General features: G+C 43.1%; 1 protein-coding gene across 2 annotated transcripts in view; it reads left to right on the top strand.

The window, feature by feature from the left end:
• Positions 1-273: 273 nt before the first annotated feature.
• FRS2 (fibroblast growth factor receptor substrate 2) overlaps positions 274-22,593 on the top strand; it is a 51,365-nt gene continuing 29,045 nt past the window's right edge. Inside the window, exon 1 of one of the 2 annotated variants that reach the window (XM_082777993.1) lies at positions 274-393. The gene's annotated coding sequence lies outside the window, so the exon portion shown is untranslated. Of the gene's footprint in view, positions 394-6,375; positions 6,453-22,593 lie in introns of those variants that run through there. The other variant, XM_082777994.1, reaches the window with a different exon arrangement.

Here is a 22,593-nt window from a genome sequence, read left to right as displayed (position 1 = left end):
CACTGCGAGGGCGGGCAGCGCAGTGACGTGAGGTGACCAGGAACCAGGCACTGATCGGTGAAGTCAGAGCAGTTGGGCACAAGAACAGGGGAACATTTCAGCCATGTGTGTTGGTGCTTAGACATTAACCTTGCAGCCTCCCGTCCGCAGGGGCAGCGCCCCGTCCTCCCCCGTCCCCTCCCTCCCGCCACTGGGCGCCGCCGCGCAGGCCCCGCCGCCCGACTCCTCCGCCCCCCCCGGAAGGCGTCCGCGCCGTGCCCCGGAAGCGGTGGCGGGCGGAGTCCGGCGCAGCGCGAGGCCCTGCGGCTGCCGGGTGGCGCTGCCGTTACCGCGGGACGCGGGGCCCGGCCCGGCCCGGCCCCGGCTCGGCGCTGGCGGCGGCCGCCGGAGGAGGTGGGTGCAGGGCCCGGGGCCTCCCCCCGCCACGGCTCCGCCTCGGGGGCCGCCTGCGGGGCGAGCCGGGGCCGGGCCGGGCTGCCGGGGGGAGGTGGGGAGCGGGGGGTGCCGGCTCCTAGGCGCGTCGCCTGTCGCGATAGTCGCGATGAGCGTGCTGAGGGGCGGCGAGGTGGGGGTGCCGGGGGTGGTGCGCGGGCAGCAGGGGTCGGGGGTGGCGTCGGGAAGGTGCCGGGGGGGGTGCTGGGGGCGTTAGGGAGGGGTTGTGGTGGCTGTGGGGCTGCTGAGGAGACCTGGGGGGCTGCGGGTGAGGGGCGAGGGGCGCAGGGGTGGGCGCTGTCACGGGAGAAACGCCCGGTCCCGACAGTGCCCTGAGGACCCCCGTGCTGGGGCTCTGTCATAGACTCTACGCCCCTTGCCCCACAGCGTATTTACGTTTAGGGGAGTGAAGGGCCGGTATTTCTCAGGTGGAAAGGGATCTCACCCGGTTCAGACCCCACGGGCATCCCGCTGTCCTGCCCGGGTCAGCAGAACTGCCGGGACGTTGCTTCGTTGCCTGTTTGTTTGTCTGAAATGCACGCAGCTGAAAAGAAACGGGTGTTGGTATCAGCACGAGCTGCCAGTTCAACCCAAAAATACGAACCGCGTTACAAAAGCAAAGTGGTTAAGGAAAGGAAAGCGATTAAGGTTGTCATTTCTTCACCGAGAACCTCTGGGTTTATGTGCTTGCAGGTAAAGGATGCTTTGAAAACGCTCAGTGACAAAACGCTCCAGCAGGTGTGTTTATACCAGGCTACGCGGCTTCCCAGGGCTTTGCTCGCTTTCCAGCTCAGTGTCTTGTCTTGGACGCTGGTGCTTAGTTGTAGTCAAACAAACCGGTCTCGTTTCTGTGTAATCCTCGCATGGTAACTCGGTCTGCCTCTTCCTCGTGTAAGAAACTTCTGTGAAAGGGAAGTAGTGCAGCCTGTAGTCATAAGCAGTCTGTGGAAGAATCCTGCTTTGTAAGGAAAGGAGTTTGATGAACTGTCGAAGAACACGATATATGGCACCTGTGGGTCTGTCAGTGTAATTCTGTGCTTCAGCTGCTGGGCTCCTGATCTCGGAGGCTGGTCTGTGATGTGTCCTGTCTGATAAATGAGCGTGTTTCTGTCCTCCGTTAAACTGGGTGAGCGTAAACAAATATATTTACATGCCGTAGAAATTGCTCCCTTTTCAATCTGATGATGCAGTAATAAATTGCACTGCTTGGAAGTTAGCAACGTTATTTCTAACCACCTACCTGTACTATTGCTTACGATACTGTACGCTTCAAAAATCAGCTTGAAAGTAGCTGTCTCCGAGTTCATTGGGGGTCTCATCCAGAACCCAGATCAGCCTTACTGCCTTCTGCGACCATCGGCTCTTGTGGTTGAAGCAATTGAATTAATTAAATTAAATTAAGCAACCGGCTCTTTGAATAGTGGGCGAAATCCACTCCTGAGTAGAGATAGGACCACTTCAATCACCTGGACTGTTATTTAAATTTCTGGTAAACATTAAATTCCAGTCAAGATAATACTTGACGTGGCTGTGTTGGGTTTATGGCGTAGATGTTCTCATTAAGCGAAAAGCCCGGGCCGATTTAATCAGTGCTGCTCAGAAGAAGGCCTGGCGAAGGCGCCGTTATTAGGTTAGCGTCACTCCCGCTCTGTCTTCGTTTTGCTATCCATGACGAGTGGAGCTGCTTCTGCCCGAGCAGGCTGCGGCGGCTTTGGCTTCTGAAAAAAGGGGTGACAGCGCTCGGTCTGAAATCTGGTGTGAAAAATAATCACGGTGAGCTGCTCTGGCAAGTCACAAGCAGGTCAAAGTCGGGCTTTCTGCCTTCTGTCCTCCCTTCCCACTGTCCATCCCTTGGGGATGGATGTGAGGGGCTGAGCTGCTGGAGGGTTTGAATGTGTCTCTGGGTTACAGCTCACGGGCGTATTTCACCTCTGAGACCCCTTAATCCGTGGCATCACATTGCTGATTTCGTTACGCACTCCGAAGGGATGTTGAGGGAAGAATCTGGCCTTTTGTATACTAATGCCTCTATTTTTTGGTGTTCTCATTTGGTACCTATTGTCCCATTTAGCGGTGCTTAATGGGAAAAATACGCTTCTGCTTATAACCGCTGCTCATCCGTCAGATTCTTGGAACAATGAATGTGTTCAGCGTGTATGTTGAGTCCTTAAAGAGTGACTTCAGAACGGACAGTTGTCAGAATGTGCGCTAAGAAAACTGCGAGATATTCTGCACGAGTAAGTAGGTTTAACAGTGACAACAAAAAAAAACCTCTGAAAGGTGTGATGCTGGCCTGAGGCTGAACGCTGTTAACTTCAGACAGTGTCCTAGGAGGTAGCGTATGACTCTGCTTAAATAAGTGTGGTTTTCAAAGCCTGGCTTAAGGCTTTCGGGCTTTACTTAATGTTTCAGGGTGTGGATAGGCATTGCTTTTTGTAACTATCTATGAAAATCTTAGATACTGCACCCGCCAGCCGTTTGTCTTTTCTGCTCTGTCACTGATTAGGGCACCGAACGATCCTTCCCAGCGAAGGAGCTGCTGGGTAGTGGTGCTGCCTGCCCTCAGCACAGCAGAGCTGACGCTGGCCATTACTTCAGCAGCCGGGTGCCACGGGGAATTCCTCCTGAAGTGGATGAATGAGCCCTTACGTGACCCCTGCTGCTGCAGGTCTGTAGGGGTGGCAGCCTCTCTCTGCCGGCTGGTGATGAGTAACCAGCTTCTGCTGGAAGAGCTCATCTGTCTGCTGCTGGTCAGCCACGTTTTCTGAAACAAATCTACTGGCTTTTGCTTTGGCTGCTGCTGCTGTTCTTTAGCAAAGCTGATTGAGGGGCTGTTGGCTGAAAACTGTTGTCTGGAGATGCATCGTTTCATGCAGCTTACACAGATGATATTTCAGTCGTGTAGAGGTTGCACAAGAGCATGCTAATATAGCAGGCTTTGCATCTCTCCCTCTTAAGCATCTTTTTTTTTTTTTTTTTTCCCCCCTTTGGTTGTCCCTTCTGCTACGGGTAAGCTTTCATTTCAGACTTGAACTGGTCATAAACGGGTGGTGATCTCTTCTCACGTGTGCATGTGCCTGTATGTGTGTGCACCTCACATATTCCCCAACACGGCACACTCTTCAGCTTCCTCCTTGCTGCTGCTGCTTGGCCAGCAGCAATGCTGCCACCCGGTTTAGTTCAGTCTTCATTAGAGCCAACCTTTCTGGAGCCGTGCGATTCTCCAGGATTTCAGTCTTTCCCTCAAGCTTGAGATGACACCAAAAATAATTATCCCCGGGCTTTAATAAAAGAACTAATCACTTTTTTTTTCCTGATGTTTATACAATAAAATTTCACGATTATTGCATGTTTGGGATCGACTATATGCATTCTTTTCTAATTAGTGGAAGTGGCGTTATGATTACTGCCTGCTTCCTTCTCTTCTTTTTGAATACTTTAATTTCACGCCTTTGTTCTCCTGAAACGCTCTCACATCCGTGTTGGAGTACTGCAGGTCTTGTTTTGTAAGCTGTGCTTCACCTGAGGCTGACTTGTAGGTGGCCCAGGGTAATCCCTGGACTTCTTGCTGGGACCTTGGTCAAAGCCAGGCACCGTGTCTTTAGCCAGAAGAGCAGGTTTCCTCCTCCAGGCTTCTCTTTGTTGGGATTTTCGCCCTGGCAGGGCTCAGTTGCTGCTGCTGTCGTTCCTACGGTGCTGATGGTTGCTGAAAACCACCGACCTGTCAGTGTGTGCTGACCCGGTGGTGAAAAGTCGCTTTAATTCCCCGCCTTCTCAAGGATAAAGCAGCCCAGACCCTCTGTCCAGCATGAAAAACCAGGACTCCTGTGTAAGTGCAACACTGCGCTGAGTATGTGGACAGGGGAAAGATATTCAGCAGCGTAATATTAGGTGAAACTATAAAGCTTTTGTATAGTTTTGTCCTCATGCATGATACTTTTTTGTAGCAGGATGTAGTCTGTAATGTGCCTTTATTTCATGACAGGGCGGAGAGGTGACGGGTTGTGCTGTGCCTGAGCACACGGTGACATCTCCTCCCCAAACCGAGCTCTTGAAGCAGCAGCTTTAAAAGGGAAACTCCCGCTGTTTTCTGCCGAAATGCAAACTCAGCCCTAGACATTCGCTTCGAGTGACAAACGAACGATCCTCTGTGAGCTGTAGTCCATTTTGGTAGCAGCGTGGCTTGTGCCGAGCTCCTCTGAAATGACAGCAGCAGCTTTTTGCTCGCTTGCACGGCCGAGCGAAGCGGAGCTGACTGTGCAGCAGCTCTCCTGCAGACGGCTACATTTTTCAGTCTATTTATGAGTATCAACAAACACTTTGTGCATACTTTTGCCGTGCGTTGAATGCTGCTATTTTCCTTTAATTTAGCTGAAAACTAGTAATGGAATTCCTGAGGTTTTGAAAGGAATAGCTCTTGGCAAGCCTCGAGTTTTGAAACCAAAGGCAAATTAAGATACCAGGCAAACCCAGGGAGGGCTACTACTTCAGGGAAGTATGGTAAGATTCTCCCGACATCTTGGAGACTGTTTCTTGTATTTACGTTGAAAATATACGTGGCTATCTTTGAATTACTCCTATGGAGCGTAGTTGTCGTCGTTGTTTTGTTTAATAATTAAAGAAAGATAATGCTGAAACTCAAGTGGAGTATTTTTTTTTTTTCCTTGATACCATTGAAGAGGTTTAGCCTCTTTAGCCAACCATTAGAAGGAGAGGGTAGAGTACTCCTTTTAGGTTTTTCTTTGTCTCTGACTGTATTTTTCAGTAATTTGAGCATTGATTGAGGCATGTAATTAGACTGCAGGTTTTATACTGACTCAAACATGCTTTTCCTTCCAAGCGACCACAATAATCGTAACTGGAATAGTTATCATACATCTGTCAGGTGCTACAGTGTGCAGCCAGGACGTTTATTTACATTTTCAAAGTGCTGCTGTGCTTTTTATAAAGCCTACAGCTAAGCGTTGCCTTACTTTGGTGGGAATAAGCCCATTTGCACCGTGGGGAAACGCGGGCACCTGTGGGACTGCTCGCTGCGCGCGGCCTGTTCCCAGTGATCCCGAGGGGTACCGTGTTTGCTACCTCCTTTATTTAGGTTACCGCATTTCTTTTCGGAGTTTGGGCGCTCTGCGTGCCTTCATTCAGCCCGACGTTTCCTTGCAGTGTCTCTTATTATCATAAACATTTTGAATGTCTTGGAGCTCATTACCATCTCTCTCAGATTTAACTCGTTTGCTCTCCATTTGCAATGCTGCTGACAGCACTATAATCCTCTGTCGCCCGGGGCAGTAATTTGGGAGTAGCCCTCTTTTTTTCTCTTTGCCTTGCATCCACAGTCATGTTTTATTCATATCCTTCTTCTTCCTTGTCCAAACAACATTTCCAAGATCACATTTTCTTTTTCAGTCTTTACAAATAAAGTTTAGGCCTGTGTCTGTCATCTGGAGTACTTCAAGCACCTCCTCCCTCCTCTCCTGATATTCCTATCTCTGCGATCTGCTTAAAATACGGCTGGGAAGATTTTTCAGTAGCCTGCTTGGCTGCTGGCTTCCCGCATCGAGTTCACGTTCGTTGTCTTTCAGTCCAAAAAACCTGCAGCTTGAACTTCCACAACGTGCTCCACTTTCGCCCTGCTACTCGTGGTGCTCCAGTCTGTCCTTTTTTTTTTTCTCTCTACCACTTTACTTGTGTTTCGGGTCAGATTCTTCTTTCTGATTTAGGAAACTTCTGAGTATGACCATATGATACATGGTGATCCTACTACATGAGAAAATCCTTGCACCTCTGGCTTTTCTTCATGTCGTTAGGTATTGTGGCTCTGCTTACATAGATGAACTGCGTTTTTATCTAATGAAGCCGGGAGGGATGCATGCTATCTTTTTGTTGTTGTTGTTTTTTAATAGAGACCTGTGAAAGTTATTTTGCTTTGCCTTCCCAATTTGGGTCACTTGTCTGATGACTGTACTTCTTTATTCCGGAATAAGAGAGGAGCACCGGCGACGCGCTTTAAGCTTTGTTGTGTGAGTACAACGTCAGGTGTTGTGAACTTTTATTACTCTGCGTGATTGCACTTAACAAGTACAGCAAAACGTCTTTACTAAGTTTATTGGGTGAGACAAATCTGACGAGTAGTCTGTAAATGACAGACAAATTGGATTAAACTAGCAATAAAAATGGTATTAAATGCTACGTCTTATTGCAGAAGTAAAGCTAATATTAACAGAGGTAATAATTTATTTATTTATCTTTTGACTAAGGGAACCAATTGACTCCTAAGTATGTTTCATGAAATGCTGGGTCACAAGGTTGTGACTTGTGATTCATCAGTGACTTGTGATTCATTTATTGAATGTTTAAGCTTTTTGTTTTCAATTGTAATGATTACAATAGGTGTAATATTTAGCTTGCTGTACCTGTTTTAGGAATGTTTGAGGATAGTGGAATTAATCTTCTGAGTCACAGCAGCTGCTTTGTGTGTCGTTCTCCTGAACCCTACTAAGTAGACTTCAGTGCCTTGAGATTGAGAGCGCAGGGCACGTATGGCTCATCAGTTTGTACAGCAGTGAGTGTGAAAGGACTCCAATAGTTCTAATTTTAGTGTTAATTTTAGAACCATAGGAACACAGGGTTGGAAAGGACCTACAAGATCACCTAGTCCAACCATCTTCCTATTACCAATACTACCCCCTTCCTGATGGTCTCTTCATTTGCTGTGTATGTTGGAGCCTCCAGCGCTCGGTTTCTGAGGGAGCATGCTCTAGTTGCAGTTTGGCTGGGAAGGATGCCATTACATTTATCTGGGTTACTAAAAGGCATTTGGCTAAGACATTTTAGATCTCAAAAAGTAGTGAACAAGTTAATATACAACGCTGTCTGATAAATTGCTCTCTAAACTTGAAATTTATGCTATTTACTTAGTGTGATTATAATAACATTTTTAGGCCTGTGGAGACATCTTTAGTAATACATGCTAGTCAGGCAGTCCTGCAACTCTAGAGAATGCCTCGTTCTTAAAAATTGTTGGGAAGGGTAAAAGGTAATATACTACATTGGCTTCAATCAGATTCTTATTATTATTTTTCTTCTTTTTCTCCTTGTCCTTTTTCAGGTAGACAGCTAGATAGGTAAACCTTTCTTACCCAGTGCTTACACTCTCCCTTCACCAAGTTCCAGAACCTGTTTTGAAAACAGAGGTGGGGAAAGCATTTTCAGGTTGTCTTCTAGGTCTTCGGTTCTGGAGCAATGTTTGTTTTCTCCTAGAGGCACAGCATATGCCAGAAACTCAGATAAGCTGCTAGTTTCTGTAAGACTCTTCAGGTTTAAGTATGTATGATGACTTATTTTCAGATACTTACAGCCACTTAGGATCTTGAAATATTTCTGCTAGTAACGGGCAACAAGCTGCCCTTCAGAATCTAAAGTTTAAGTTATTTGTCTAGGATTTTCTGCACCTACAGTGAATGTGGATCATCTGACCTTCAGAAATGTGTTTTCTTTTACCGTGACTTTTGTCCATAAATGTCAGTATGTTTGCTTACTAAATATTTATTTCTTCCTGCTTTGAGTTCCTCGTTCTGCAGAGTCCTCTAAATTGGTCCCGTACAGCACAGCTTCACGTGTCTGCTAAAGTTAAATTTGCTTCTCTTGAAGAGTTTGTATTTGCAAAGTCACCTGTAATCCATGGTTCTGTTTGTTAAATGGATGTAATTCACCAACTTCAAATGGTGTGGTTTTAAAATAATTTTATATCAAAGTAAAAAGTAGCTTAATACTGTTAATTGTGTGGAACTTAAAAAGGAACCAAACCTTTCTGAGAGTTTGATTTGTGCCAATACTGTCTCCATTTAGCATTTTCTGTGAGCTGTTCATTGGTGATGTTAAAATAACTGGATAGCAGTTATGCTGCAGCCTGTCCCCTATTGTGCCTCCCCCTCCAAGGACATAAATATCTCATCTTGCCCTGGGGCTCAGCCTAAGGCAGGTTTTTGTTGTTTGTGTCCCAGTTTAAATATTTGCAAGTTTTAGGGCTCACAAATACAAGCATGTAAAAAGCTAATTGACAAGCAGTTGATAAATCAAGTTGCATGTTCACATGTCACCTCTGAGAGCTTCCAGTACTCTCACCTAGTGATGTGCAAATTGGAGCACATATTTGAGTTACTCTTTATTTATTTAGATTCTGGTTCATGTAAGATTTTGCTGGATGTTTTGACTTCTTGCTGAACTCCAGGTGACAAAACTTAACAAGGGATGTAGGAAAAGTAAGGTGCAACTTCAGCATATGCCAGTCATTCTGAAACTCACTGCTCATAGACCCTCCCTCGGGAACAAAGGCAAGCCAGATTACAGGTGACTTCTTCGTAGTCTGGAGTAGAAAGATGTCAGAGGAGGAGGAAGCATAGAGTTCTCAAAATATTCCAAACAAATAAGCATATTTGAAGTAAGACCTATTTTCTAATCCTGCTGTCAGATGGCTGAAAGAGGCAGAGTGCGTTTTTTCGTGTTGCTTTCCAACGCCCTACATAAAAGTTTGTGACCTAGATGTGTTGGTTTTTCTCTTCTAGTGGAGTTATGCAAGTTAACATGGCTTTTGTTGTTGATAATTAGCTAAAATTATTAGGGGGGATGGGGAAGAGACAGCCACTGTTCATTCTTTCATGGAAAGAAAATCTTCAGCTCTCTTCTGTCGTTCGGGTGTATTCAGCTCTAGGTTCTCCTCCATCATTAGTGTGCAGAAATGCTGCTTTCAGATTGTCAAAAATTGGACACAGCCCAGGAGCTGAAAAGAATGTAAACTTTTGTGTAATGAATTATATGAAACTTCCCTGTCAGCTAAGGAGGAGTAAGTGAAATACCGTACTAATGAGGTTTTTAAGTAGTTAGATTTTAGATTTGTTGCATGTGAAACGTTATCTCTCAAGTGCGCCGTACCCGGGAAGCCTAGATTCAGAAACGTGTTTCTGTTCTTCACTTCAGAACAGAAAGCAAAATAAAAAAGATTGCTTGAGAAGATGGAATAATAAACTCAAATGGTTCATGATGAACGGTAGAAGTATTTTTTGTATATTACTTCAAATAGTAAACATTGTGAGTCAGCTGTTAGTGATTTGAAAATTTACTTTATATATATAATTATATACATGCTTTATAATAATAATAATAAATATATCCATGCTTTGTATGGATAAATTCTAATTCCAAACAGAATTTTCATGAGGTCAGATCACTGGTTACCTATCGTTATGAATGGGCTCTTTTGAGGTGGGTGATTTCATGAATTATTTGTCACTTCAGGGATATTATACAAAGAAGTGTTTAAAAATAAGATGAGAAAGAATAAGGGGGTGTCTTCTTCAGCATGAGCCTGTGTTTGTAAATGGAACATAACTAAAACTGTCACCCAAATGTTTGATGTTGAATTTGGTATGTAAAAGCTAAACTCTTGCCAAGTTCCTCACAGGCTAACCCTCAAAACAGACTGTATTTAAATTTTCTTTGGGTTTCAAATCTGCATTTGTGAATATATCGCTTTATGCTACTGGTGAGACTAAAAATGTGGAATAGAGATTTGGTCAAAATCTTGGAAGCCGAGATGGCTTTGCTCTGTGCTAAAATCCCAGCACATTTTCTTTTCAAAGCCGAGATGAGGAGGAGCAAGCTCCATAAGCAGATGAATCTTTAGGGTGTGCAATTTGGGACTTACGAGTTCTACTTTTAAAGTTATTTTTATAGAAATTCATTTTTTTTACAGAGATTTAAACTTTTGTGCTGGTGCAGATAGAAAGCGGGTAAGTAGATCATTCACACTCCCCTCTAAGTATGTTTTTAAGTTTGAATGGCAGGATTTTGTCCAGCTGCTCCACAGTTGGGTGAAGTGTTAATAGTTAAACTGGATGTCAGCACTTCTCTTTTATTTTAACTCCGAAGTAGTGACAGCATAGCTCGAAGCAGCCGGTGCGCTTTTTTTCTTCTGTTTGCTTTGCACAGCCATCATGTACACAGATGATCAAGCTGTTTGTAAATCATTTTACAGTATGCCTTACAGATCTTTATTCCCTTGCTTTAAAAGGCAAAAATCTTGCTGTGAACTGCAGCAATTAGCAGCTGGTTTGAGTGTCAGTGGTTCGCTGTTTGTCCCCTGAGTAAGGTAGGGCTGGCACCTCCTGAGGTTAGGGAATTTATACATCAGCTCCTTCCTTGGAAATGTTGTTTGCTGCTTCCCAGAACTTCATTTTGGTTCCAGGAAAAGTGTAAATGCTTCCCTATAACAGTGTGTGATGATGTGTCAGTCAGCCTGCACCTTGTGTTATGAATTATACTGGGGGGTTTCGTGGTGCTCTGGACATTTTGTGCAGATTCTGTGTTATTTATACATATATCTTAGTGCTTTTTGGGATCTTTTACCAACTAAGCTACTGTTGGTCCAAAAGATGTGTTTCATCCAAGGTGATATGTCGCTATTAATGGCATAAATCTGTAGTAGTGACGTGACATTGCACAGGGAATTAAACTTGTCAAAAGTGTCATCTCTGGTGATTCTCGGAGAAACTCTCAAATGAGTGCTGAGGATCCTGTGATTGCTGCTCGTTCCCTGGGCTATCTGGTGGCCAGTAGGAAAGTCCAGATGTCCCAGAGATACTCTTCAGGGTGACTTCATTGCATTTGATCAAGATCCTGGCGAAGTAATTAATTGTTAGAGAAGAGGTTCTGGGATGTGCTGAGGGCTGCTCAGTAACAGCTCGTGTGGGGACAGGCGTATAGCTGAGTTGCTTCTGGTCAGAGATCCAGTGCCGTACCTAAAGCACACCTGGGGCTTGTCTGTAGGGCAGAGCGAGTGCCATATGAATTACAGCCTACCTCTGAGAGCCTAAACATCAAGAATTAGCACAGTGGATTGGTGCAAATTCATACTGAAATAATGTGCTGGTCAAGCTTACTGGGTATTTTGAGTTGTTAAATTATTAATGTGCTTTCTTGCAGTTCTTTCCATCGTTACAGACTGTTAGTCAAGTGGACAGTGGCTCATCACGCTACTGAACAGAACCCTGGAGGCAGGAAAAGCAGATAACATTATGGACAAAGAAGTTGAATGTACTTTGGTGGTGATGGGTGTGAAGAGGTATTGGAACAGGCGATTTGAAAGGGAGGGGTGGGTTTCTTTGGGAGGGCAGACGGGTACCCTGTGAGAAGCCCGGAACTGCCCTTTGGAAGCATCGTTCCTCTTGCTGCTGCTGCAGTACGGTGGTGAGGCACGGGCAGGGGTGCTCTGGAGCTTAGCCTGGGGGGAAGAAGAAACCAGGGAACTCAATGATGTCAGGGGAGGAAACTTCAGAGAAGAAGAGGAATCATTTAAAAGGAAAATCAGAGTTAGTGTGATGGAGCAGAGGGTACAAAGGCAGATTGTGAATTAAATTAAAACACAATTTGTAAAGGTTGCTAGTTTACTTCCACCTCCTGTTCCTTAAAATGCTAAGCTTCTGAAGTGAACATTTTGTATTTCACCTACGTCTTCCTGATTGCAGATAACATAATGAGTTTTCCTTCTGCACAGTTCCAAATGATCCATCTGTCCTGAAAGACGTGTCTAGAAACTGGTTATGGCCTACAGGAATTCATATATATTTTGGGTGATAACAAAGGTGCTCAGTCAGCTTCTGCCCTTATATCTGGGAGTCCAATTTGAAATAAGGGAAACTTTTGGTCACAGAAAGAGGTACATCAGAAAACATAATCTGGTGTGCTGTGAGAAGTACTGAAGGACAAGCTTCCTCCATTTGCAAGGTTTGGGTTGAGAGTAACATTTAGCAGCTATTTATAAACTTAAGTTTTTTTACTACCTACAGTGAGGCAAACTGTTTGAATTAACAGAGGCTTTAAAACACAAAATGTAACTTTGCTCCATGCTACAGAAGGGACTTGGTTGCTTTAGAGCAGCTGCACTCTAGAATTAATCTTTCCCTCCTCATTTCTTGTGAACTGAAATTCTCAGGTTCTGCTTCTTCCTTCCAGTCTTGTAAATAAGCTAAAATCTTGGTGACCCTCCTGTTGATGAGGAATTAGTCGCTGTTTCTGCTGTAGTGGCAGATTTGCATCAGCGTGCAGCACTGGGCAGGTTTCAGAGTTTGACATGAGCCCTGCTTGCAGCATACCACAGGCTTCCAGCTGCTGGCACAGCAGAAGCGGGGGATGAATGTGCTCTGGCTGTGGTTCCGTGCTATATTATTTAAAAGTTTTCCAACTGTTTGTTTTCCCTTCTGCACTACGTTTTGCTGCCTTCTCACTTGTGATGTTATGCATACATACATTGCATACATACATATATATATGGTAACTTCAGTGACCTAAATTACAAGTCCTCTTTCCATGCAAAGAAACATCAGTATACACACTCTGCATAATGTTCTTGCTTCTCTAGTTATTTTCTGGGTACTTGTTAAGCAGTATTTATTTCTAAATAAAAAAGATGATTTTCTCTTGCTGTAGTTTGTGGGGTAACGTACAGAAATAGATCGGCACTTTCAGCTAGTCAAGGTAAATGAGTTGGTTATTTGAAGGGGCCTGGGGATGTCAGGTTCACAATCTTTGAAACAGTAAGGATTAAATAATTTCTGTGAAGTCATACACCAGTATAAAAGCACGTACTAACTTTAGAATAAGCCAATTATGAGTGATCAGATCACAGAAAATTCATCTGATTCAGATGCAGTTCCAGACCTGCGGAAACCTGGGGTGTTCAACAGACGTGAGCAGTGTAAAGGTTGGTGGGGTCGAACAAAACTTGTAGGAGCTGGGCAAGATGAGGTAGTGGAAGAGCCCAGGGGATTGAATGCGACCTGATAAGGGACTAGGAATCAGTAGGAAGAAACCTGAATTTTGGAATATTCTACATTTGGGGGCTGCTTGACTTAGGTTAACCTGCGTAATACCATCTATTACGTATAAAGTTTGAATTGTAGTGTTTTACTGTGTTAGCAGTAGCTAATGATGATGTTTCTTAGCTTTAAATTACTTCCAATATTTCTGCAGTATTATGTGGGGATAAGTACCTACTGTGATCTGTTTTGGGGAGAGTCTTCTAGTGTAAACGAAGGAATTGCAGTAAATGGATAGAATACCTGGATTCAAGGGCATTGTATTTAACATAATGATTATTTCACACTGCTTCTGTGGCTCTAACATCTCTTTAGTTCCTTTCTAGTTCTCTTTTAGGAAATAATGCAGCTTTTGCAGAGTCTGTTGTTGGCTTGCAGTTTCTGTAACGTGTTGCTGTTGACTAATTCAGTTATTGCTGGATGTAATGTGTTGCTTTGACAGAAGCGTTTTGTTTGCTTGTGCAGCCTGACACACACGTTCTCATTTGCTTTTGAATTTTCTATATTAACTGCAAAAGTACAGAGAGAAAGAATAGGAGTCATGGTTTATCTTGGAATACCCAAACTTGCTTTGGAGCAGTATTGCCAAGGGCTATTACGCTTTGCGATTATTATGTTTATGAAGTTGTTGTATTTTCTCAAACCACAATTCTTGTAAAAGGATAATTAAGTTAAAACTTGGGCTATTCTTTGCAGATTCTGTGTCAGTGCCAAAATATTTTCAAACAATACTTAGTTATCATTTCAAAGATATCCTTTTAACTTGAAATACTAAGTAGTATAATAAGCTCTTAAAACATACAACTGTCCCTCTAGTTTACTGAATATTAATTTTAAGGTGAAAGGAGGCAATTTATCTTCTGCTGCCATGAGAAAACAGATAGACTTGATTACCAGGGTGAAATGGGATAATTAATGCGAAGGCTTAAAGCTTATGTTCTTACTCTAAATTCATCTTTGTGCTGCAGATCAGTTGGGAAGGGGGACAGAAATCTTGCCATCTGCAGCTGTTGGTAAAGGTTTAGCAAATCCCAAACTTTGAAAGGTTTCATGGTGTGTATTTATGTGAAATGTAACTTGCTGATGAGTTGGATAATGCTTGGGCTGGAGTTTGGAAGGATGCTTGACATCACTAGGTGCCTTGTTTTTTGCAAAATGTTGGGAGTGACTTCTGTCAGCCAAATGAGATGGCTTAAATACCAGAAGTTTATTCTTAATTTGTACACTCAAGTGAAGTTTTATGGCCTTGTTTTGTAGGAGTAACAGGATTTCATTTTGTTTTATTTTTTTAAACAGAATCTGTGCTGGCTAAATGGTTGCCATTCCTCTTCCTAAATATTTAGGAACTTTTGAAGCTGTATTTCTGCAGATTTTCTCATGCTTCTACTGCTACGGGAGTGAAAGTTCAAAATTGCACTGCCAGAAGTTGCAGAATGCCAGCATGCTGCTTGGATTAGTCTAGATTTGAGAGTCATACCGATTACTGTTCTTGATCCTGAAATTCAAATATACCTTATTTTCCCCAACATTTAAACAGAATTCAGTAGTTGCTTGAAATTGCACTTTGCATAGATAACTGTAGCTTTATATGTACTTAAATATATATAATATATAAATATATAAGCTGAAAGGAAGCAGTTTCAGAGGCTACAGCCTGTTATCTTCTCCCTTAGGTGTTCTACAGGTTTCTGTAAAAGTGAAATCCTGGTATTTTAGCAGATCCCTTTACATTATAATGAAGCTGTGTTTTCACAACCGCTTTAAAATGGGCAAGTAGAGAGAATTGCAGTTTTTAAAAATAATGATTTATTTTGGCATTTTTTGGGGGGGCTTCAGTGTCAACATAAATATGAGCAGTGAGTTAAGTGGGATAGATATGTAAATATTAGTACAGAGTCATTTGGACACCGATTTCGCTAGAGTAGTAAGAAATTACTATTTTTTCTTTTTTTTCTTTTTTTTTTTTTTTCTGGGGAAGCAAGCAGGGGTTGGCAGTGTAAAAGTTGATGCAGTAGCCCAATATTTAATATGCAAATTTAGTGTGGCCTTTAGTGAGTGCTAGGCAATTGTTTTGTTTAGCAATAGTCACGCTGTTCCGGCTTTTTTTTAAAGGTGTGCAGTGGTCTTAGTTGTTCCCTTTATGTGGCTAATAGCAAATGATCTGGTTAAGGTGCATGGGTACTACTACTAATAAAAATGAGGTATGAATAGAGTACAGCAGAATTTCTTCTGTAAACTGGAGTTTTTGACATCCTTCTCACCCTCCAGTCACTCCTATACCACGTGTATGCAGATGTGGCTACTGGGATGTGGTTAAGATAATGTGGCTTTTTAAATTGTAAAATAGGATATTAAAGAAAAATGCTAAACTTTTAAAAGGTTTGTGTTAATTTTGAGTATATGGGTAAAAGAGCTTTCAAATTCCAACTGTTTTGAAAAAAGTCTGTAACATTAAAATCTTTGATATAAAACGTGACCCTTATCAACATGAGTATTTGCTTGTAGTAGAAGAAACACCTCTAACCTTTTTGCTCCTTTTCAGTACAGATACTTGTTGCTACTGGTAAAACAGGTGTGCTTTTGGTGATTTTCAGCCTGCTCCTCTTCTGTCTGCCCGGATTGGTGCTGTTGCCTTGATGTTCAGAACAATGTAAGACTCAAAATTACCTGTGGGATTTCTTCTCACTGTTAAGTTCAGAATGATGGATCGATTATTAAGCAAAACTGAAATTCTTAATGCTGACTTGTAGGTTTACTAAGGAGTGGTCTTGGATGCAGAATTTCTCAGGAATTTTGTTCCTCTGTTCTCCCCAGAAATGTCCTGCCTGTCCCTGTTGCTTGCAGACAACAGAAACCCCATGGTTTGCACAGGATCACTGGACAAGCTTGTGATGTTAATCACATGTTACAACATCTGTTCTGCCATTCACGTTGCTCTTTTTTCCTGAATCAATTAGAGAAGCCAGAACAATTAAAGATAAACACTTGGAATTTGAACGCATCAGTTTCTGATCATTGAAGATGCAGCTTAAGATTGGAAAATAGATATAAGCAGTAATTGCACCCTTTAATGGTTTGCAATTATTTAGATATTATTCTACATATATAGATAGGTAAATTTATATGGGAAAGCGTTCACAGAGTATAATATAGATACTTGTGCTATTGTTAATTTGTTTGACTGTTTTGGGTGGTGGTTTTTTCCTTCCCCCCCACCCCCTTCCTGTGAAATGATAATCTTTGTGGTAGTTCTCACAGATCTGATACAAATCATACTTCAACCCTATTTTCAGCCCCCTCCACCACAGCAAAGAGATGGTATTAATGGATCCAATGCTATATTTGTGTTTTACAAGATCCACGTGTAAAATCCACCTTGTTTGAAGCCAGCTGTGCTGGGAACCTGGGTTTTCTCTGCAGGCAGCGCACTGGAAGGGGGAAGCAGGAGCGCTGAGGAGCTGGTGGTGCCCACGTTACCATCCTGCTGGATGCGAGTGGTCAGCTTCTGCCAGTTTGCTGGGTGACTTCAGCAGAGACTGATCTTTTTGCGTCAGAGACCAGCAAATTGGATAATTCTGGTGTTTTGTGGCTAGGTAACTAATGGATGCTTCAGCCCAGCTGACCACCAGAGCTCTGTGCACCAGCTCAGCATGCTTCCTGGTGCATCTCCAAAACATGCTGATATCCAAAACTACAAGCTCGTTGGGCTGCTGGGGCAGCTTGTGCTTTTGCTAGGAGCTGCACCATATATTCTGACCTGCCTCCTCTCCTTGCCACGTGGACTTTCCCCTGTAGAGACTTCGGTTTGTAGGGAATCGTGGGAGAGTTTTTGACGAGATGCCCTGTTTGCCTTGGTTTACAAGCAAAGCCCTGACAATGCCTTTATTTCAAGGTCTTTGGTCATTACTTTTTATTCCCTTGACCCTTTTAGTATTGCGGACCGTTTACACTGGAGGCTTAAGAAAAGGAGCGGGTTTGGTGGTGCTGCGTGCTGACGGTACACAAGGCACAGCTGCAGCTCCCCGGGAGGCTTTGTCTGGGTCAAGTTTTCTCTTTGTCTAGTTTGCTGGGAGGTTGGCAGGTTGTATGCTTGGCTTTTTCTCAGCCCGTACACATCAGGCTGTGTGTTTGATGTCCTTACAGCTGAGGCTTAGAACTGTTACATGGAGCAAGGTATCAGGTAAAAACTCCATACAAGTACAGAACTACAGGTAAGATTTCATAACTGAAATTAATGTGAAGTTAACGGAGGCTGTAAGGGAGAGAAAGGGCCAAATCAGTGTGGGAAGGATGGTCGGTGAACTCTGCAGAGAGTTTTCCAGGCCTCCTGGAGCCCAGAGGCCCTGGCCATGGTTGCTGCTGTGCCTGTCACCATGGGCGGTGGTGGTGTGGTCACCCAGCAGAGGGATCGGCAGTGGGAGGATGGATGCTCTGTAACTCACATCAGTCTTACATGCAACAGGGTGATACAATAAAATGTACACTTCAGGAGGGATATATTATATTTTATCATCACCAAGTCTGACTGTATTTTTTACTCTAAAATTGCTTCTAAATACCTTTGAATATTGAAGAAAGGTTTGCTCTTTTGTTCTGTTTTTGCTTGGTAATGCCAGCATTTGTTGTTAGCTGCACGTTGCTTGAGGGCGGGAGGAGCCTGGTCTGATCCCTTTTTGTTCAGACAAACCATTACATCTCACCCATTTACTCTTGAATTGAAACCAGTTAACTTTCTACCTAAATAATGTACTCAGAAAGGTATCTGACCTTGGTTTTGGAGCTGCGCAGGAGATCAAAGCTCCACTAGTTTTCTTGTCAGTTTATTACAGACATTAATTACCATCTATTTATTGTATGCTTAATTATTTGGCGTTTTTGATACTTAATGGCTTTTAAAAACAGATTTCTTACTCTCAAAGGTTCTATCAACTTATCTCCTCTTGAAGTGTAAATAATCTTTTTTTTTTTTTTTTTTTTCCATTTGACCAGTGATTTCTGGGTGCAAATATTTACTAAGCTCTAACTCCTAAATCCAGAAATCCCATCTTAATCCATCCGTAATGAACTCACCTGCTTAGGATGGGACAGCTCGGGGAGCTGGCAGTGTCCCACATCTCTTCTGAAGACAGGAGAGCCCCTCAGCAGCCATTACCGTGTTTCTCCACAAAATATAACAGCGTGCAGGGGTCTCAGGTGGCAGTGGTCAGCCTCTCTACCTGAGCTTTGCATTTTTACCCAAATTGGCTAGTTCTTTTCTATGTAGTTAAATTAATTTTTTATATTGTTTTAGCCCACTGTCTTTGAAAGCTCATCTTTGAGGATGTGTAATCACCTTCTGGGCATGTGACAGATGTGGATTTGCCTCCAGAATTGTTACCCTGTGAACTTTTCTTAAGAGAAATTGTTTTCATTTCAAAAAGATAAGCAAACGTATTTCCCTGCTCTGAATAGCCCTTTGGAAACTCTGCCCCCGTACCTTGCCTATGGAAAGCCAACAAAATGCACCAAAAAAACTGGTTTGGGGTTTTGCTGGTTTGTTTGCATATTGTTCCCAGGGCTTTCCTGAGCACTTGCAATGTGTTGTAAGGAGTGAGAAGAGTCTTAAAGTACTTTACAGGAGTTTGAGTATCAACAAGAGTAAGAAATGATTTCCCTTAGTTAAAAGAAATACTCGTTAAGATGTGCATTTCACTGCAGAAATGCTGGAAGGCTGGAGCAGAGAAATACAACAAGGGAAATCTTTGTATGGATGTTTTACTGCTTGGAGTTTTCACCTAGAGAGTAACTCTGGAAGGGAGTCTAGAAGTCAATGAAATACCTGTTTGAATCGGTTTTTGCATCCATTCACCTGTAGTGGAAGTCTAGTTTATGATGATGAATCTGAGAAATTAAAGTTAAAATACAAATCTAGTTCCTAGAATTGAGTGAGTTCTTTTCATTTCCATTCTTGTCAAAGTAAGTGCCAGCAGGCTTTATGGGCTTCTTATTTAAATGTTTTTATGCCAAAATATTTTACATCCTGTTTTTTTTTTTTTTTTTTTTAAACACCTCTGCTACTTTGTTAGAGACCCAAGGTTTCACCCACACAATCATGGTGCTGTAGATGTAAAAATCTGTGAATAATTGGTTTTTATATCATGCTTTGGATGGACTTCTGATCCCCTGAAGCAGCAAATTGGCTGTTTCAATTCAGTAAATAAAGTTACCTGTCATCTTACAGAAAATTGTCCTGTTGGGAGGGTACCTGTTCTGCTTGTTGTGGCTGCTTTAAAATTAAACCGGGTCCCACGGATGGGTCAGAGCCGTGACTTTACTCATGTTCCACGTTAAAAGACTGCCTCGATCCGAGTTCAGCTGTGTTCCCCTGACTTTACGCTGACAGCCGGGTGTGATTTTTTATTTAATTGCAACACAGAGCAAGGTAACTACAAAGGTGTATCTGTGGGTGTAGTTCCAGGAGTGTCTCACATCCCTGGGGTGCTGTTGGGATAAGCAGTGCCACCCCCTGCCTTGTGCCTGTGCTCATGTGGCCAACCTGCTTGGGAAGCTGCTGCAGATCAAGAATAGCCCAGCAAGGAAAATGATCATTTTTAACCCAGGCCAGCTATCAGTGAAATATACAGTGATGTATGGGAGTGGTGGGGAACATTTCTAAGAAGCACAGCCTATGACAATGGAAATGTAGGTGTGTGAGTGGTTTTCTTACTATTTTTTTGCTTGTATTTCATTTCTCAGTAGCAGTAAATGTCTTTCACTTACATTTAGTCAGAGATGAGGCACGCTGTAGCTGGAGGAGGGACGTCAGGCACTTTATCTGTGGTCAGACTGTGCTAACGAAGCTGGGACTTGGCCTGACGCTCCAGCTGAGCCCCGAGAGCAGCCAGCCATAGTCCTGCTCTCCCTGCACATTCCTGCCTCCTCTCTGTTTTGCCAGCCCTGTCACCAGGCCAGCAGGGAGGCAGCTCAGGAAGCTAAGCTGGCTGCAGCACAACCTTCCAAAAATACGTCTCCAGCTGGCCTCGCTCCACGAAGCAGCTCAGCGTGGAGACGGGTGGGAGTTCGCGCTCACCTGTGGCTGGGGGCAGGCAGGAGAGCACATCGAGGCGCCTCTCGCTTGTACCACGCAGCCTCCTGCCTCCACAGGACCAACCTCCTGGAGGGTGCCTGCGTGTTTCTGAGCAGCCCTGCCGTCCTTTTCATCCTGCTGCCCCCGCTGCCTGCCTGTTAGTCCTGCCAAGGTTTGGCTGCTGCTGCTCCCCGTGCCTCCACGGCACCCCCAGTGCGCTCCATCTGTGTCAATGGTAATAATAATTAGCTCCATCCACCAGTAATGATGATAAAGTACTGGGATCTTCAGCAGTCTCCAGAATGAATCTATTACAAGAGAAAACAGGCAGGTAAGGTTCCCTCATGAAATAATAATCATCAAGCCAGCACCGACTTGTACGTAGAGGATGCCATTGAATGCAGTTCTGCTCATTGAGAGAGGGTTGCAGCTGAGTCTTCATGTGTACTTCTGAAACCCAGTCCTGCTACACACACTGCAATGAGAATGAGGAGCTACAAGCAGGTGGGAGCTGCCTGCAAAACATATCTTTATGTTGCAGTGAAGAAGAAGGATGTGACCACTGCATGGCAGCGTGTGCTGCACACATTCGGGTGTCGCAGTTGCTGATCACAAAACATGCATCTGCTATCAAGACGAGAATCCATAAAGACCGTTTTTTTCTCCTTAAAAATCATCTCCCACTTAAGATCGAAGGTGATGATTTCAGTATAACGTGATAAATATGATTTATATTCTTGATTTAAAGAATTATGGCTTTTCTGTATAATTGAAAGTACCAGTGCTTGTAAATGTTGTGTGGCACACAAAGTAGAGAGTTTAACCCTGAAAGCCTTCCACAGAAGTGATTCTCTAAAAGACATCTTCCACTTGTTAGTGGAAGGAATCTTAAGGAAAGTCTTGTTTAAATAAAATTAAATGGGACTTTTTTTTGGTGAGGGAATCTTCATTTTAGTGTAAAATCCTGCTCTTCAAAACTGGCACCTTCACTGTACAAATGGACTTTCAAACTACTAACTTGGGACCATAAAATGCCTGAGAAAGAACCTTCAGCAATGTTTTGAGTTTATTCTTAACACAAAGAAGAATTAAATCAGATTTTTTTCAATTTTCCACCATCTCAGATCATCTCACTTTTCCACCTGATAAAGATATAGTTGAAAATAAAGATCTTTTTTTTTTTTTTTTTTTTTTTTTTTTTTCCCCATGACAGCTTTCTAAAATAATTATCTAAGTAGTAGCAAAGCCTGAAGTCCACAACTGATGGCGTTGGGGGATTTTAAAGCATGGCTGGGTCTGCAAGAAACGCGTACGTTCTTACATTATAATCCAGTATTTTGAGAAGTAAGAGAGAGCAAATAGTTACTCAAGGTAACTTTAAGATGAAACTAGCAATTCAGTGGAATTATTTTACAGCATCGATTAAAGGTATATTTTTAGGAAGAACGGTGTAACAAAATTCATTGCAAGATCCTATAGAAGGGCAAGATGATGCTCTTGTTTCTCCAATCTCTAAATCAGTTGTCACTCATTCTCTGACAGATGCCATTTGCTTGCAGTCCCCTTGTTCCACAAGCACCAAGACGTGAGCCCAGGTGGGTTGGCCAGGATCCCCTGTGAGCAGCACAGGACAGGAAAAATCACGCTCATATGCTCCCGTTTCCATTCTTTTTGCCTATCGTTCTCATGTTACTTTCACAGATCTTTACAGTCTTTAGGAGGTATTTGTGAGAAGTGGACAATTCAGTATGAAGTCTCTGGGCAGGTATGCTAATTCTCTGATAAAAGAAGATGCTGTGTGATGTTAAAATTGGACAGCAGTTGTCTCCAGTGGTGAAATATTCATCCCACACACAAACTAAGAAGCACACTAAGAAAATAAAGATTTTTAGTTTAATGGAAGATTGTTATCCAGTGTACTGGGAGATTACAGTCCATTTTTTTGGTAACTTCCACCTCAGATAGGAAGAGAAAGTCTTTTTAGGGCCTGTATCAGTTAGGGTAGTTGGGAGTGTGTTAAATCTCTAACAAAGGAATACTCAGAACTGATGAAGATGTTGTAACGGGTGAAGTGCTATTTAATCGTGTGTGGATTGACAGAGATTCAGCAGCGAACAGAAGAGAAGGGTTGCTTGGATGCACAAATATGACCACATTTGGGTTTTACTTAAATCTGCTGGGGAGATGAGGATTTGAATCAGTTGGCAGAGCTCAGCGCATGAT

Source organism: Aythya marila, assembly GCF_965140915.1.
Source record: "Aythya marila genome assembly, chromosome: 1".
NCBI classification, from domain to species: Eukaryota; Metazoa; Chordata; class Aves; order Anseriformes; family Anatidae; genus Aythya; species Aythya marila.
Note: the sequence above shows the minus strand (reverse complement) of the source record. Positions and strands in the feature narration are given on the sequence as shown.